General features: G+C 36.1%; 1 protein-coding gene across 3 annotated transcripts in view; it reads right to left on the bottom strand.

Moving 5' to 3' along the window:
- Positions 1–6,556, bottom strand: part of LOC122751490 (sodium channel protein type 1 subunit alpha) — a 209,111-nt gene extending 202,555 nt beyond the window's left edge. For all 3 annotated transcript variants that reach the window (XM_043998558.1, XM_043998559.1, XM_043998560.1), the window contains exons 1-2: positions 6,164–6,556; positions 5,322–5,402 (exon numbers count right to left, since the gene is read on the bottom strand). The gene's annotated coding sequence lies outside the window, so the exon portion shown is untranslated. The remainder of the gene's footprint in view (positions 1–5,321; positions 5,403–6,163) is intronic.
- Between the last annotated feature and the right edge of the window lie 12,994 nt (positions 6,557–19,550).

Here is a 19,550-nt window from a genome sequence, read left to right as displayed (position 1 = left end):
AACACACATATAGAATAGCAAAGAAGTCCATTTAGTTAAATCATAGCAAAACAAAAGCCAGAGGAGGTAGACATAGAAGAATGTATACCAGACAATACAGAACAAAGGAGGTCCCATTTTGGGAGTGAGATAACTGCTCAAGAGAGTGTCCATGATTTCAGGGAAGGGGTATCTCCCCAAAGTCTCTAGAGTGGCAAGCTGGGAATAAAGGACAAGATAAAGACTTCATGTCTTCCCAGTCCTTTCTTTCAGCAACCTGAAGTGGGATTGGCCTCTTCCATCTTCTTTTCTGAAACTGGAAATGAGGAGTCCCCAAATAATGAGTGTCCACAGGGAGACTGCTGAGAACTAAAGCTCTTGTGTCTCACCTACCTACTCTGCCCCACCTCTCACATAAGGCAGGGTAGAGCATTCATATCCACCAGTAAGGAGATAGTCCCATACTAATAGCCTTTGCAGTGGTTAGACAAATAATGAAGGACACTTGTCTATGATCACATAAACAGTAAAGGTCAGAGAAAGGCTTTAAAAATAGGACTTCTGATTTTAAGTGTAAGGCCCCTTTCCTTATACCATATTGTCTATCTCCTAAAACAAGATTGTCCTAAAAAATGCTAAGCCAGTTTTGGCAGTTCTCAATCTTATCTCTTCCCTTCCTTAAACGATTCTAAAGTAAAAGATATGCAATCAGTAGAAACCTGATATGGAAAAAAGATGAAGATTTTCTATATCTATACAATAATTTGGATAATATTTTATAGGAAACTTAAGCTACTGAAGTTAAAAACTCCACTAAAACTTGTGAATTCTTTATATGATGCTTTTTCTCACAAACATACTGCTAGGTAGGTAGTGCAAATATTATTCTCACCCAGGAAAATGAGTTTAAGCACATTGCCCATGCTCACAGGGCTATTGAATAAAATAGATGGGATTCACAGGCCTCTTACCAAAAATTCAGTATTCCTCTCATTTGGCCATGCTGTATCCCAACAAGAGAGCAACATAATAGACTGGTAATAGATATACTCAGTTATAATTGTAGCAATTTGAAATTTACAGAAATGCTATATCTACATGACTATTCTCCTTCTCTCTCCACCCAATTAAAAAGCTGAATACTTAAAGAATCAGATTTTTCAGCACTTGTGAAGAGCTCAATTTTGCCTTTATTTAAGAAAAAAACATCCTAATGATTACTGCTAATCAAAAGTGAAATGGATGTCTTTGGATGGATCTTCTTAAACAAAGGTCTTTAAGCAAAGCTTAGATGGCCATTTTGTCAGATCTGTAATAATAAGAATTCTGGTTCAGGCATGAATTGGCCTAGATAGCCACTGAATTCCTTTCCAACACTGAGATTCTGTGACTCTGTATATCTAGCACCAACTAAACAGTTAGATCAAAGCCTCCTAGCATGTTACATAGACTTTCTGAGTCCAGGAAAGAGAGGAATAGGAAGGGGTGGAGAGCCATACTCATTCTTCAAATTCTTATTTTAAACACTTTGGAAAAGATAAGATTTTGTCCAGGGCTTAAGTCTGCCTGCCACTACGTCTATCCTGATATAGAGGTGGGTACTTCCTTGCAAAATAGCTGCATACAGCTACCTGAAAAAGTCTTTGTTGAAAATATTTCATAGAGAGGGTCAAAGTTGAAATTATCCACAAAACTGACAGTCTTTTCCAAAATATTAATTATTGTTATAAGCTTGGGCACCATCACAATTTCCTTCTGCTGTTATGGACCAGTATGACTTTAATATTTTTTAGCTAGTTAGGGTCAGTAATGAAGTAAGATTGAGAGATAATTGATGAACAGCCCTTGGTCTCCAGTGATATTTACACAATGAATATATTTTTTAAAAAAAAGATCAAAAGAATGTCAGAAAGAGCACTGGCATGATGTCAGGACCCCCTTTGGTGCCTTTATGAGATAATATGGGCAAGAGTAGAGCAGGATAAGGAGACAAGGATGGGTTGCAATATGTAATGTTGGAGGGCATGTCCACACCAATGACATCATAGCTCCACTGAAGCATTAAAGTAGTTCTTGTTTGAGACATCATATTGACCTAGCCTACAAGAATGATCACATATTAAACCATAACTCTGGCCTCAAATCCCATTGGTATTGGACTTTCTTTATTGATGGAGATTGATTACTCAAAGTTCCAAACCTGAGTGAGGAGCAAAGTTGGGGGTAAAGAGAGATCTTTTTGCTTGCGATGACTTTTCAGGTCACTGAGGAGACTTTCTCTGGGAAGAAGTTGATGATATTGAGGTGCTATTCCTTTATGGTTGGCTTTTGTCCAGAGTCTCTCTCCCTTCAGGGAAGAATCTAGAATCCTATGTCTTCTCTTTCAGAGCTGGAAGCCAGAAGAGGTCTCACCAAATCTGCCCCTCATTCAGGAGCAGAGCATTGAGTAATAAATCTCCACCAATGAGGAGAGTCCCATGCAAAAGGACCTTTAGCCAAGAGTTACAAACTATTTATTAAAAAAAAATCAGACTGCATCTTTTTTTTAACTTCAAAATGTTCCAACATTTCAATCAGTTCAGTGAAGAGAGGGGAATGGGGAAACAACTACTTGTTCTCAGCAGCTTATCCCTCCAACAAGTGATAGATTGAGTGAACATTTCACTTTTTAACTATTTTGTGTCTTTTTATAGGCTCCAGTAGAATCTGCTGATTTGAACAGTATTTTGTGTTCCTGTCAAAATGAATGGTGACTTTTATTTTTAAATGGGAGCCAACTTCATGGCATTCGAGGAACTGCAGAATAACTGACATTAAAAGTTGCTCAACCTGATATTTCACTCTGCTTTTTATAAAGATATTTTCTTTGTTTCTGAAGGTTTTTTGTTTTATTTTTAAAGAAAAAGGAAGATTTTCATGCAAGTCATTTCTTGGTTTGATTTTTTTAAATGGGCATGTTGCTGATGTGCACGGAGATATAGCAGAGGAACTGGCTATAGATATGTGTGCTGAATTGAATCGAATTTGTAAGAATTTTGAGTAAGTGTGGAGAACCTTGATCCTTAGTGAAATTTCAACTAATGTTAGAATATATTTGTCTTGACCATTGAGTCCCTCAAAATAATCTTCTTGTAGGAGGATAAGAGAAAAGTTTTGAACAGTAGTTAATCAAACTAATTATAAATTCAAAGGGCAGCAGTAACACTCTGAAAACAAAGTTTCAATGAACTTAATGGGTGGCAAGTATATTTAACTTAAGAAACTACTGAAGTTTCTTTACCATTTTTGGTCTCTTTCTTGATCCCTCTGTTGTGCTCTTTATGTGTGTGTGTGTGTGTGTGTAGTGGGCAGGAAAAGGCTTCCCTCATTGATTAGCTATGTGACCTCATGAAAATATCCCTCTCTGGGGTTCACTTTTCCACTTGAAAAGTGGGAGCAATAATTCTGAACAACAGTCTTATAAGTCATACTTAGAACAAACAGAATAGACATCTCAGACCTTAAAATAAGTTATTCACATTCTAAAGCCCCATTCTAAAACAGACATGTCAAGATGGCTTGGTCCATAATACCCAAGAAATAATTACATATAGGAGATGCTTTGGTTTAGGAGGTCTTCAGTTGCCCAGCTCCCTTAGTAGCAATGACTAGAGGTAGATAACCCAACATATTCCTCTCTTTCTTAGTATCCCAAAGTTCCACCTCTAAATAAAAAAGAAGTAATGAGTGTTTTGGGGTTCTGATATAGCTTTTTGGATGCTCCATTCCTAGCATGAGACCCAAGTAACCAATGTCGGGTTTTTTTTGTTGTTCATTTTTCATTTTTCAGGCTTTTGTTTCTTTTTTTGTCTGTGTGTCTGGGCAAGATTTCCTATCACTCCCTGCTAGGATACCATTTTGCTTACCACCAACCAACTACTTGATACATCCCATTTACTTCTCCAATACTGTATAATTAATTAGGTTACTCCTTATACCTACCCTTATAAGTTTCTCTCTTGGACAGCCCTCCAAAGCTTATTGTCAAAATAAACGACTAAGGAGATTTTAAAATACTATGCTAAGGAGCAGCTAGGTGGCGCAGTGGATAGAGCACCAGCCCTCGAGTCAGGAGTACCTGAGTTCAAATCTGACCTCAGACACTTAACGCTTACTAGCTGTGTGCCCCTAGGCAAGTCACTTAACCCCAATTGCCTCACTAAAAAAAGAAAAGAAAAACCAATGCTTTGCTATTTTAACAAGAAGATGCTGTATAAATCCAAGTTATTATTGCTGGCATTAGGATTTGAAAAGTTATTTTAATTTGTATGAATACACCAGATATTCTGGTTATGGGCCCAATACAAACTGACATTTGAGTAACAGTTAAACAATGCAACAACAACAAAAATCACCAAAAAAAAACCAAAACAAAAACCCTGCAATGAGTTCTAAAAAAACTTATTCTACTACACATGACATAAAAATTTACTTAAGCTTTGTTCTGTTCATTGATAATTTGATTTGACCCTTACAACTAAATTCTTTTCCTGTACATCTCTATAAAGTCATCCATTTCTGTCTATACAAGATGTTCCTAAAATAGACACAGTCCAACAAATATCTACAAGGATCTATGGGGAGGAAGGCCTTCTGAATTGCCACATTTCTCTTATAAGAGGAATACAGTACCATAAATATATTTACAAATATAATAATAGCCATGGAGAGATTTTAAATAGTCTTTCCATTTTTTATTCTGTTCCAATTGTACATCTACAATGTGAAAATAGTGTCAGACAGCTCAGAAAATGTGAGGCTGCTCAGAGTTTGGGTTGCATCACCCTGGTATGCCTAGGTATTGCAGCAAACATTTAAGGTAAGCTCAGTCCCTGCTCTGAGAAGCAGGCATTGGACAGAGGAAACTAATCAAGCAGAAAGAGCCAAGACTCTATATGGAATTTTCCCTTTTTATTTTTTTTTTTAGCATCAGCCTCTTGGGGTGATATTCAAGTACTTTCCAGAGAAATTTTGTGTATGTGACAAAACTAATGCATCAAACAGTTGCAAACCAACACAGAGATCCACAGAAAAGCAGCCAGATTTCCTGGGTGTGATCCTAACACCATTTGTTAATTCACAAGTTTGTTACTGCACCTCTGAAATATTTTAAGACACAAGCATACACACCCATACACACAATGCACTGAATTTAAATAATTGATTCTAACCTAATTTTAAAAAATACCACTACTCCATCTGAAACTGTCATAAGGACCAATGAAAATCTCCTTTCAATGAAAAAAAAATAAAAATACATCAGAGAACACTGAACAGGAAGCAAGCCCTTTTAATACACATACCTCAAACAGGTAGGAGTGAAGGAATCCATATTAGAAAAGATGTTGAAAAAGATTCACGTCCACCTGGGAAAATGTCTTGTGCTGTTTGGGAAAGCAAGACGGTTCAGATTATGAACCGAGCAGCATCTGCAGTATCATTGCTGGCAATGACCTCTATCTAATTAAAAGTAAGTCGGGCTCTCCAATCAGGTATTCCATGGGAAAGAGCTATGTTTTGTTGTTTTCCTCAGACATACAATTCGTTTTGGGGGTGGGGGGGAAGCACAAATATCAAAGACCCCCAACCTGGGCCAAGCTGGGATGAGGCATATGCCCAAAGCACAGCAGCGGCCTCAAGAAGCCGGACACCCCTGCAGTGCTAGGCTTCTCAAGCAATCCCACCGCCTTCCTCCTATGGGCTGAAACCCGGGCTCCAGTTTTTGCTTCATCCTCAGGAACAAGATGACCTCTATTTAGAGCCTAGCGATTCCAATTCTAAATCAACAGTGAAGAAAGGGGTGGGGGTGGGGGTGGAGTGAAGGGACCTTGGATATGATAGAAAAAGAAAAAGAAAACAAACACAAGAAATGGCAAATGTCCAAGGTCTATCAGGCTGACAAAACCGATCTTGTATCAAAATGCTGATCTGCAAAACAGCCCTGATTTCAGCTTGGGAAAGGTTGAAGGGGGTGCTGGTGGGAGGGGGGAGAAGGGGGAAAGAGAGGGAGGGGAGGGGAGACTAGTTGGAATTCACATGCAAAAATAGACTTCGTGCTCTGCCAACAACGACAGGCTCTTTTTAAAAGGGTAGCTGGCACATAGGAACCAAGAACTATAATGAAACAAGCCTTCAGCTAGCTTACCTGAGAAAGAGGAAAATCACCCATCTGCAATGAGGGATGACAGGATCTCTTAGAGACTGGACGATAGCGTGCCCTTACTGGGAACTGGCCCGATTTTTTTGTTGCAAGAGGTTACCAACTATTTACAACTGCTGCATTCTCCCTGAGAGGAAAACCTCACACATACACCAAAGAGACCTCTGCAGTATCCTCTCGGCTTCATCCTCGGCTTCCTGTATTGAGACTCACTCTATGGTACCTAATACAAATCAGCAAATAGCTTGTTTAAAAAAAAAAAAAAGCCAGAAGCCAGCACCTTACATAACAGCTCCATCTACTGGACAAAAGTTAAACATCTTGTCACCAACTGGATTTGTGTGATCTTTCTCAGCATCCCTCTTTGCTCTTCGGCTTAACCTCCTTCTCCTTTCTCTTCCTCCTCCCTTCTTTATATGCTACTAATTTCCTCTCTCTCTCTCTCTCTCTCTCTCTCTCTCTCTCTCTCTCTCTCTCTCTCTCTCTCTCTCTCTCTCTCTCTCTTACGGCAATCATGTCATAGCTGATGGCAGGGCAACCTGGGATCGAGGCTTGTCTCTGATATATACTAGCTATGTTATCAAGAACAAGTTGCATAACTTTCAGTACTCTAGGCCACTCTTGAATTTAATAGAAGATTCACTAGTCTGAATAAGTAAAGGGAGTTTCCAAAGTCAGAGTTCCTTTCATTAATGAAATAACAGGTCCTAACCTCTTCTTCCTCAAAAAGTACAAAAAAACCCCCAACAAAACAGTCCATTATATATGTGATAACCTTTTTTATATGTCATCCAGACACATTTCCATATGTGACGGGTGCTAACAAAAGGTCTTGTCAAAGCAGAATAAGTACTAACCAATGAAGTGACCACAGACATTGTGCATGATAGTTATTCATGAAAATAATGAGACACCAAATCAGAAACCAAAGATACCACCCTTATATAACTTAATTATCTACAAATAGAGTTTTCTCTAGTGATAGGTCAAAACTGTAGAAGCCTATAGCTTTGGATGATAGTCAACTCCCAATTTATCTATGTGTGGATTCTCCACTTGCAGGCAATATTTGGTATTAGGCTGACTGCTCTTTTCCAGACAGTACATTCCTAAGCTTTCTCTCCTTCATTGAGAGCTACTGTGTGATCAGGAAATGCAACCTAATTTGAATATTGCTTATCTTATGAGGTTCTTATTAGAAAAAGTTTTTTAAAACTTGTAAGTGCTAGATTTAGATATAGATATTGATAGAAATGTAAAGGACTTATTATTCCCTTGGTGGACCTCAGGGAAACTCTGGCATAATTTATTAGATAAATTTTTGAGAGCTGCATTAGGATCAAAAAGTTTAATAGACTTGCCTGTGGTCACAAAGGGGCTAGATTTGAAACAAAGACCAATGAGTGCTCTATTCACTACCCATGCTGCCTCTGCTCCTCTCTATGGGACTGTATTAAGGCTAAGCAAAATGATGAAGAAGTCAGATTAAGATTAAAAATAATTAAAATCTGCTACCCTCTCTGAAAATAACATCATCCTAAAACAACAACAAAAAAAACCACTGATACATGCATGCATGGAATAACCACTAATTTTTCTTATTTATGCTTCTACCCTAATGGCATCTTTTAAAGCTTCTTTTTTGGCTGCTTCAACACTCCACACAACCACATGGTTATGTAAAAATGAAGTCAAAATCTCAGTGTTTCTTAACACTAGATAGTTGGGTTGATTCCATTTCAGGTATGACCTTTTAAAAAGCTCTGAAAATAGCCCTAAGCATAATAAAATCACAACTGCTTATGAATATCCATTGGCATTTTAAAATGCACATTGACTAATCAAACCAAGAAGTCACCATGATCACAAACTAAATATTATAAATAGATGGTTTTGGGGAGTCGGGGAAAATCAATGTAGGGTACATGAGATTTCAAAGTAAGCCTAAAAGGAGTTTAATTCTTCAGACTCTAGAAGAAGGACCTATAAAATCTAAAGAGTACACATGTATTAGGATGAAGGAGGATCTTGCAGATCTTCATGCCATTTTGTTATAGAAGTATTAACTTGTTAACATATTTTATTTTAGAGTATGTTGAAAACAATAGGGAAAAAACTATTGGCTAACATGAAGTATTTATTTATTTATTATTTTTTTTGCAGGGCAATGAGAGTTAAGTGAATTGCCTAGGGTCACACAGCTAGTGTGTCAAGTGTCTGAAGCCAGATTTGAACTCAGGTCCTCCTGAATCCAGGGCCTGTGCTTTATCTACTGTGCCACCTAGCTGCCCCCAGCATGAACGATTTTTAAGAAAAAATAAATTTCCTGTTCAAAAATAAGCCTAACCATATGATCCCTTTGTGAAAACTGAAAGTTATATAGCATTTTAAAGTTTGTGTGAAGTAGGTTCTCAAAGCATTTATTATTTCCATTTTAAAGATGAGGAAAATATGGTTCAGATAAACTAAGTAAGCCGGTCATAGTCAGGTACCTAGAGTTAGAAGAAAGACTGGAAAAAACACTTTCCTCACTCCAAGTCTAGCACATTATTTGGTATACCATCCTAACTCTAGGCAGCAAGAGGGTATATGAATTTCAGTACAACACATTTTACAGGGCCTTGTAAAGCATTAGAAACTAGAAAAACTTTTGTTAGAGTGACAGGTTAATTTAATCACTTGAGTTTTTTAAATACTTTGTTTCAGATGAATTATTTTCTAATCATATGCATATGATATCCAACAAACTTTACATCCCAGTCCCTCAAATGAGAAAAATGAAACAAAATTCCTTAGCTGCAGGCACGATTGATTCTATTTTAGCAATGGGGAAACCTTAGCAGAAAAAGAAATTACTTTGGCCTCTGCTCTTATGTTAACATTTCCACACAACTTTTATCCAATTTAAAACAGCTAAAATTGAATGTGGAATTTACCTCCTCCTAGATAAATATAGACACGCAGAGAGTGTAATTAAAAACCCTTCAGGCATTGAGCCAAATAGTTTCCCAGCAAGGGTCATGTTATAGTTTTATTTAGGACATATAATCTGTTTGAATCTACAGATATTTTGAATCTGGCCCACTAACTTTAGAACATCCTTTAGGTTCAAATGTTACTTTGGGAAATTGTGCTTCTTCTATATATACCCAAAACTTGTTTCATCAAAAAGTGAAAAGCTCTATCTCCTAGATGTTTTGTGTATGCAAAATCAAACTAATTTTTTTCTCACAATTGCTTTGAGATTCTATAGACAGTACCTTAGGTCATGGGCTATTTTTTCCTCAAGGCTGCCAATCAAAGTATAAACAATTTCAATAACTGTTTTTCTTGATCTGACTTAAAACATGTCACTATCTAGTACCAAAGGTCAAAATAAGAGAAAATCACATTACTTCATAGAGAAACAAACTGAGGAAGCAGCTAGCTAGATGGTACAGTGGATAAACCACCAGCCCTGGATTCAGAGATGTTGAGGTCAAATCCAGCCTCAGACACTTGACACTCCACTTACTAGCTGGGTGACTCTGGGCAAGTCACTTAACCATCATTGCCCCACCAAAAAAAAAAAAAGAAAGAAAGAAACAGGTTGAATTTGAATGTTTCTAGTTTCTAGTACTTTTATATTTCTTGTCCTATATCTATAATTACCACTTTGAAACTTTATACGATATTTTCTTTTTTCAAAATCTCCAAAAAGTTGTACTATATTTCCAAAATATATTCTTCTTTAATATTTTTCTTTGTTTTTTCAGGGCATTGAGGGTTATGTGACTTGCCCAAGGTCACACAGCTAGTAAGTGTCAAGTGTTTGAGGCTGGATTTGAACTCAGGTTCTCCTGAATCCAGGGCCAGTGCTTTATCCACTGTGCTGCCTAGCTGCTCCCCTTTAATATTTTTAATGAGGGAGGAATTAATAGTAAGATTATCTCTATCTTGACTACCATATCACAGTGGAGATTATAGCATTTTAATCTGCCCTGTCATAATCAACTGCCACTCCAATCCCCCTCCCCCACCATGCCTATTATATCATTCCAATTTAATTTTTTTCCAAGTCTATAAAACATTATTTGGATGCTGTAGCTTTGCTTGAATTGTACAGAAAGTCCTCAAACTGAAAGAAGAAAATAGTTTCCCCAAATTAAAGTGATTCTATTGGACATAAACTGAAGAATTGATTATAGGAGATCTAGAGCCAGAAGAGACAACCCACTCACTTCACAGAGAAAGAAACTGAGGCTGAAATTGAGTCTTTCTAGTTTCCAATGCTTTATTAAAGGTCAGTGAAATATGTTTTATGAACATTTGTCCATCTGCTTGATGTTCAGAGAAATTGAGGCTCCCTCACTTCAAAGTGAATACAGAGTGATTTTTTCCCCTTTAGCTAACATATCATGTCTAACTCAGTAAACCTAGAAACAAATAAAATGGATTCAAAGATCTCCTAGATTGAAAAAATATTTACTAGTTCATAAATCTCACTATATCTTCTCTTGCCAAGATCAGAATGAAACCAAAAGTGATAGGAGTAAATAGCAATATTGTAAAGCACAATTCCTATGCTCTAGGTTTTCTATTTAAAGGCTTAGTTGCCAAGAGTCTGATTTCTTTTAGGTCCCTTTCTTGGGTTAAGAAGTAATAATAGGGGCAGCTAGGTGGCGCAGTGGATAAAGCACCGGCCCTGGATTCAGGAGTTCCTGAGTTCAAATCTGGCCTCAGATACTTGACACTTACTGGCTGTGTGATCCTGGGCAAGTCACTTAACCCTCATTACTCTGCAAACAAAAGTAATAATAAACAAATATATATGTATACATAACATATATTAATAAATAATAATAAACTTTTTTGTATATGTTGAAGGTAGAAGAAAGAGGTGAACTATTTCCTATGGAGAGGTTGATCCCATCTTTTGGCTTTTAATTACTACTGATTCATAGATGGTTCTCCAAAAATATCAATACATATGATGAACCACTTTTCTTTTAGCCTATTTCTTCTTTCACACTATGACTAATATGGAAACTTGTTTTACATGATTACACATACGTAACTCATATTAAATTGCTAGTCATCTTAGGGAGGGGGCAGTGAGGGAGAGAGAGAAGTTGGAATTTTTAAAAAAAATGAATGTTAAAAATTATCTTTACATATAATTGGAAAAAAATAAAATACTATTAAAAAAGATATGATGAACCAAAAAAGTCCCATAAGAGAGAATGGCTATTACCTTGCATGTAAACCCCTTCTTGCTACATGAAGGAATAGAACAATCTTAGAGCCCTTAGGTATACTCTAAATTAACCCTATTATTTTGTAGTTGAGAACACTTAGGCATTTGGAGGATTTTCTAGGGTCAGCTAGTTAGTAGCAGAGTTGTGACTAGAACTTAGTTTTGTAGCATGGCCAAAAATCTCTCAAGTTCTTTGCCTTGTCTGTCTGATGAAGGAAATTAATATTGAGTACTTAAATAAGCACATACCAAGAAAATGCAAGCATGTAGAGTATTTCTAGAAATATCTCAATTGATTTTCATTCAGAGTTTGACAGGTGATGAATGTGCTAGAATTTATGAGTGCATTTACTGTTTAAGAAGGTGATGGAGTGGGGCAGCTAGGTGGTGAAATGGATAGAGCACCGGCCCTGGAGTCGGGAGTACCTGAGTTCAAATCTGGCCTCAGACATTTGACACTTGCTAGCTGTGTGACCGTGGGCAAGTCACTTAACCCCAATTGCCTCACAAAAAAAAAAAAAAAAAAAAAAGAAGGTGATGGAGTAACCAACACTGGGTTTAGCAAAATGCAGGAAAAGTTCATGTACTTTTATCCAGATCTCTACTAAATATCAATATCAAAGGATGACTCTGGATACATCATTGAATATAAAGTTGAACTTTTCATATGGAAAATCAGAAACCAAGGTGAAACCTAGGTAGTTATTAACATTGCAACTGAAAACAGCAAATGTTTGTTAAGTACCTACTATATGCTAGGCCCTATAATAGTGGATTTGGAAAGATAAAAATCAATCCCATAGTTTCTACATTCAGAGAGGTTATAACTTATTGGAGTTTGGGGACATGACATTTATGTAAATAAATAAAATACAAGGAAGAAAATTATGGGGACAAAGATAAAATGTAGACAAAACACCCTAGAAAAATTTGAGAAGGGAGAGAACAATTTTGGTTGGTGATTAAGGGCATTTTCACAGAGAGAGTAGATCTTCAATGAGCTGAAGGAAGAGAATGATTTTGATAGGTAAAGATAGGGACTGAGAGCATTCTAGACATGGGACACAGCCTTCATGAATGTAGAATCAACAAAATGCAGGTCAAGACTGGGGGAACTGCCACTGGTCCAGTTTTGATGAAACTGATTGAGTGAAGAGGAACAATGTGGACAAATGGCTGGAAATAGAGTTATTGTAAGGGGAATCCTTAAATGATGGAGCTTATATTTTACCCTATAAGCAACAGTGTCATTAAAGATTTTTGAACAAAGAAGTGACTTCTTAATAATCATGAGATTATTTGGCAGCTGTGTGAAGGATTGACTGACCAAGGGAGAAAATAGTGTCAGGGAAATCAGTTAAGAGATGATCAAAGACTAAATTGGGGTGGTAACAGTATAAATAGAAAGCAGGAGACTCTTCCCTCTACTCCTCTCATTTCTGTAATAATGAATTGTAATCAAATAAATTCTGTCATTGTTCCTGAATGTGATGTGTCTCTTTACTCCCTGGTCATCCCACTAACCATTCCTTTAAATTTCCTGACCAAATTATACCTTCACAGGTACCCTTCCTGGATGTGTGTTGTCTCTAAAAGTCATATAATTATGTCAGTAGTTGCAGAAAAAGCTTTTGACAAAATATAATACCCATTTATTTAAAAAACACACACTCACAAAACACTAACACTAGAATACATAGATATTTAAGAAAAGATATGAGGTCCTGTTTACTTCTATAATTGTACCCCCAACACTTATTTCTATGATATCCATATATGATATGCATATGTAGATATTTATGTATGTATACAAAGTATTATATATAATGGGAGGATAATAAAAACTCATTCATTCAATCATTTTAAATTCTCAAATACAAAGAATCTACGTATCAAACTACTATGCAACTACTTGGGGCAGTTAGGTGGTGTAGTGGATGGAGTCAGGGGCATAGAGTCAGGAAGACCTAAGTTCAAATCTGACCTCAGACACATGACCCTGGGCAAGTCATTTAACTATTTGCCTCAGTTTCCCCATTTGTAAAATGAACTGGAGAAGGAAATGGCAAACCACTCTAACATTTCGGCCAAGAAAACTCCAAATGGGGTCATGAACAGTCAAATACAACTGAAATGACTGAACATTCAGCTATGTTAAAAGAATATATTAAATGCTTCAGATTTCAGAACATCATGAAGTAGATTGATGGTTTATGACTTCTCTGGTCTATTATCCTTATAACTTTTGGAAGCTTTGGCTAATGTGACTAGATAAAGACAATTTTTGTTATTCAGATTATTCGGTCTATTTTCATTGACATAGAGGAATAAGAAGAAAAAAATGGAGGGGCATATTTCAAGTCAATTTAACAAACATTTATTAAATGTCAAACAAATGCAATGGATTCTATAAAGTTCTGGAGACCGAGAGACAAAAAGGAACTTACTGTCTAACAGAATGGAAATAGAAATAAAGAAAATGCAGAAATAATAAGAAAAGGTAAGATATTTCTGGGTTCACATATGTTTCTCCCAATTATCTGAAGTCAGTCTGTCTGTAACATTGTGAAGCATATATGAATAATACCTATCTTAATTCATTCAGTTAACTATATTTTTGGGTGGTATAAGAACAGGTCAAGTAGTTCTATTTGTGGACACTAGCATTATATAATGGAAACAAAAGGCAGGCTTGCTATTTTGATTCATCCTTAAATAATTTATATCACTGACCACATACATGTTAAAGAAATTCAGTTGGGTAATTCTTTTACAGGTGGCTTTCTCCACAGTATTGGTAATAACTGTTGCTTTATGAAGATATGATCTTTGGCAAAATTGAGCACAGATATGTAGTTCTTGATTCCTTGTTGAATTATTCCCAACATTTTTTTCTTTTTGTAAAAACACAGCTTTTAATGTTCCAATGAAGGATTTAATTGAGGACTAGAAGAGTTTTGAAGCTTGAGCTCATGCTATGTCTAATCCTAGGGTTAGTTATATTAATAACTATGATAATAATTATGGTCTTTTGTCTGAGAGTTAAACATTAATCCAGAATAAGGTATTCAGTTCCTAGCAATTTTAAATTCTTATATGATATACAATCATTGCATGTTACATTATATCTGCTCTGGGGAAGAAGAATCTTATCTGGGCTACAAGAAGCTCCTAATTTTAGTAGAAAAGAAATAAACTTGTGGACTTTGGGTGGGTGGATGTGGTTCTAAGACACTGCTGGCCTAAGAATTTGAGAATAAGAGATGGTCTTAGCTTCCCTCCTGGAATTTTTGAAGCATCAGATGAAACTCATGAATTCGGGGAATAAAGTAAAGGGAGAAATTTCCTGTCCCAGTCAGTATTTGTAGTCATTTATGACTACATTGTAGTCAGTCAGTTAATCTTAACAAATGTTTTTTTTTTTTTTTTTTTTGCAGGGCAATGGGGGTTAAGTGATTTACTCAGGGTCACATAGCTAGTAAGTGTCAAGTGCCTGAAGCTGGATTTGAACTCAGGTCCTCCTGAATCCAGGGCCAGTGTTTTATCCACTGTGCCATCTAGCTTCCCCTTAACAAACATTTATTAAGCAGTTACCATGTGCCAGGTACTATGCTAAATGCTGAGAATACAAATAGAAGCATAAAAAAGAGAGTCCTTAAAACCAAAGAGATTACATTTTAATGGGGGAAGACAACACAGAAAATGGAGTTCAAAAAGTCAAGGTAAGAAAGGAAGGTATGGAGCCTGGGGTATAGTAGAGCATGTCATGGAGAGATGAATCACCAGTTCATTCTAGAGAAGCATGAAAACATTTTTTGCCTGGGTCTTCTCTTTAATTTGGAGGTTCTAGAAAGAACCAGCCAACTAAAATGTAAGACTAAGGAAGAAGTGAAGTAGAATTATGTAGCTCAAGTGTCATCTTTTGCATGAAACCTTTCCTCCTTCCCCCTCTCCAATTTATAATTACTTTCCCCAAGACTACTTTGTATTTAATTTCTGTATATTTTGTTAAAGGCTAGGTTGAAACCACTGCATTTGGCACCAGCAACTTAACTAGGTAGGAATATTTTTTATTGAATCAAACAATAACAATTGAGTATAAAAAAGATTGTGAAAAGCAGAGATAAGAAGAAAACTCCATCCAAGACATAGGAATGGAACAGTTAAGTTTTGGCTAGAAGAGAAAAGTTCTAAGGAGAATAACATGAAAAGAGTCTGGAGGGGCAGCTAGGTGGCACAGTGGATAAAGCACCAGCTCTGGATTCAGGAGGACCTGAGTTCAAATCCGGCCTCAGACACTTGACACTAACTGTGTGAACCTGGGCAAGTCACTTAACCCACATTGCCCCCCCCCAAAAAAAAAATCTGGAAAGGTAGGATTGAGCCATATTCTGGAGCCCTTTAATTGTCAATCTAAAGAGGATTTTGTTTTGTTCTGTTTTGTTTTTATTCTAGAGGCAATAGGGATGGATTGCTTTGTTTTGTTTTACTAAATTTAGGAGAAGAACGAGGTCAGACCTGTGCCTTAGGTAGATTATTTTGGTAATATGGAATGAACATGGTTGGAAGTGATGATAGGGAGACAAGTTGGAGGACTACTATAATAACGTACTAAAAGGTGAATAAATATTTGAGCTCGAGTGGTAACCATTGGTATCCTGAGCCAAAACTAATAGATTAATTCAGTAGTTCAAGGATTGGAATGCAGTGAAACAACTGTGGACCACAGGGGTAGGAGATGGATCTGTGAATCCAATCTGTGAATTAAGTTTGCTTAATCATGAAAAAAAGGAGTCTAAGGTTAAGTCACCGATTCTCCTTTTCACCTCAACCTTTATAATGGGTTGGTTGCTAGGGAACAATACCCAGTAAAAAAGATGTTTTGAATGAACATTGATAATTTTAAATTAAAAATTAGCAAATAGGCTACAACAACATATTAAAAATATTATGCAGTATGACTGAATTGAATTTACAGGGTTGGTTCAATATAGACTATAAACATATAAGTTGTATTAGTAACATATATAATAAAAATCACATCGTTTTATCTATAGAAGCTTAAAAAAGTTTTTTTTTGTTTGTTTTGTTTTTGTTTTTTTTGCAGGGCAATGGGGGTTAAGTGACTTGCTCAGGGTCACACAGCTAGTAAGTGTCAAGTGTCTGAGGCCGGATTTGAACTCAGGTACTCCCGAGTCCAGGCCCAGTGCTTTATCCACTGCGCCACCTAGCTGCCCCCCAAAAAGGTTTTTAAATAAAATCCAATGCTCCTTTCTCTTAAAAACACAACAAAGTATTGGAACACAATAGACTTTTCCTTCTAAAACCAAGAACAAACATTATATATGAATAACATTGTGAGGTCTTTTCAATAAGATTGGGTAAAGCAAGGATGCCCATTATCATCACTGCTATTTCACATAATGCCAGAAATGCAATAAGAAGACAAAAACAAAGAAATCAAAGGAAAATGGGAAAAGAAACAAAATTATCACTTTTTTGCAGATGATATTCACGGTTGATCTACAGAACCCTAAATAGTCAGCAAAAAAGTAATTGAAATGATAAATTCATGAAAGTTGTAGGATATAAAATAATTGTATATAAAGCATCAGAATTCCTATAACTACCAATTAAACTCAGCAGAATGAAATGACAAGAGAAACTGCATGCAAAATAATTATTAAAAAATGTAAATATTTGAGAGTTTATCTACCAGGAACTGTATGTTGCAACTACAAATACAGTTTACTTAAATAGTAAAATATTCATTGTTCATGGGTAGGTTGAGCCAATATAATGACAATGATGATACTACTTAAATTAATTCCCTTAGTAGCATACCAATCAAACTACCAAAGGACCCTATTTTATAGAGCTGGAAAAAAATAATGAAATTCATTTAGAAGAACAAAAGAGCAATATTATTAAGGGTGGTAATTTTTTAAAATTCCAAAAGAAGAGAGCCTAGTAGGAATGTTTAACTCTCAGACAAAACCCTAACTAACCCTAGCAATGTCAGATCTCAACATATACTAGAAAGAAGAGTGTTGATGATTTACATCAAAATAAATTGGTACCATTTAAAAGAGATCAGTCGCACAGATTAGATATATATTAGAAGAACAAACTAATGCAATAACAGTTAAAAACACATTTTTGTTTTTGACAAAAATTGCTGATTAAAATTGAAAGCAGGCACAGCTAGGTAGTGCAGTGGATAAAGCACTGGCCCAGGATTCACGAGGACCTGAGTTCAAATCCAGCCTTAGACACTTGACACTTGAAATTTATGTCTAAGAGCTATTCCCTAATAGATCAATGATCAAAGGATGTGAAAAGAGTTTTCAAATGAAGAAATCCAAGCTATCAAAAGCCAGATGAGAAGAGGCTTCAAATTACAAATAATTAGAAAAATGTGATGGCCTTGACTCTTCTCAGCAATATAATGATCCAAGATACTTCCAAAGGACTCATGATGGAAAATGCTCTCCAAATCCAGAAAAAAAAGAACTGTGGCATCTAGATGCAGATTGAACCATTCTTTTTCTTTTTTTTCTTTTTTGAAGTTTTTCCCTTTTGCTCTGATTCTTCTTTCACAGCATGACCAATGCAGAAATATGTGATTGCTTGCTGTCTTGGAGAGGGGGTAAGGATGGGAGGGAGGGAGAAAAATTTGAAACTAGAAATCTTATAAAAACAAATGTGGAAAACCATCTCTACATGTAACTAGAAAATAATAAAATACCTTTATGATTTAAAAAAACAAAAACAAAAAAAGAAAAGATAGAAAAATGTTAATTATTCTGAGTGTCCACCTCATTCTCGTCAAACTGGCAAAAATGACAAAAGAGGAAAATTGCAAATGTTGGAGGAGATACAGGGAAATAGACATGCTACACACTATTGGTGAAACTGTGAATTGAACTATACTTTTTTGGAAAGTGTAAGGAAATGATGATTAATAATAGTTTTTTTGGGGAAGACCATTTCTCTTCACCCCTACATTGGAAGGTTCAGCGAAACTCAGGGCCTAATCCTTTGCAAGGTGTACAAAGAATGGAGATAGACTCTTTTTTGTCTAGTTCAGTGAATTGAGGAGATTAAAACCACACCTCTCTTAATGTGCCTTTGTCCTCAGGAGTCTCCAATTAGACCTAGATGTCTTTACAGTAGAGCTCATTTTAATATGGACCACCCTCAGGTCATATCAATCAATGGAATTGAATGATGCTAGCCAATTAACTTTGATCAGTGTGTAAAGAGCTGCCTCTATGGAAAGGAGGAAAAAGAAAGACCACAAGGTGCCATTCTTGGCTTGTACTCTAGGTGCAAAAGGCTTTCCAGTTGATGAGTGCTCTCTTCTTAAGCCAGAGTAGGTAGTGTAAGGTTTCTGAATTCTGCTTGGGGCCATGCGCTCTCTTAGAGACAATATGGTGCTGGGGGTTTGGGGCTTATGTTAAATGGCACGTGGTCAATATTCTTTACTAATATTTAATATATTTTAATAATAAATACTTACTGCCTAAATGGGTGTGATAGCCATAATTTATAAGTAGCAATATTTTAGAAAACCCTGTCTGGCCCCTGATAATTTAGCTAAACTTAGCCTAGTTCCCCAATAATTTAATTAATACAAAAACAATTTGGAAATATGTTCTAAAGTCACTAAGCTGTGCATATACTTTCACACAGTGATACCACTATTATGTCCCAAAGAGAAAAAAAAAGACTCTTTTGTACAAAAATATTTAAGTAGCTCTTTTCATAATAGCAAATATCTAGGAACTAAGTGGAGTGCACACCCCTTGGGAAGTGGCTAAGCCAACTATTGTATATGAATGTAATGAAATATTATTTCATAAAAAATGACGAAATGGAAAGTTTCAGAGGAAACTGGAAAGATCTATATGAACTGATACAGAGTGAATTGAGCAGAACCAGAACAATTTATACAATGACAATATCATAAAGAAAAACCAAGAACTTTGAAAGACTTTAAAACTGATTATTAAATTATTTTTTGATATGGCCAAAGAGAGAATTTGCTATATATGACTATGCGTATTTGTCATGAGGATTTTCTTTCTCTTTGTTGTCCAAATGGGAGAAGGAATGAGTGGAAAAGAGGAAAAA

This window comes from Dromiciops gliroides, chromosome 3 (assembly GCF_019393635.1).
Source record: "Dromiciops gliroides isolate mDroGli1 chromosome 3, mDroGli1.pri, whole genome shotgun sequence".
Classification (NCBI taxonomy): Eukaryota; Metazoa; Chordata; class Mammalia; order Microbiotheria; family Microbiotheriidae; genus Dromiciops; species Dromiciops gliroides.
This window is presented reverse-complemented; position numbering and strand designations above follow the sequence as displayed.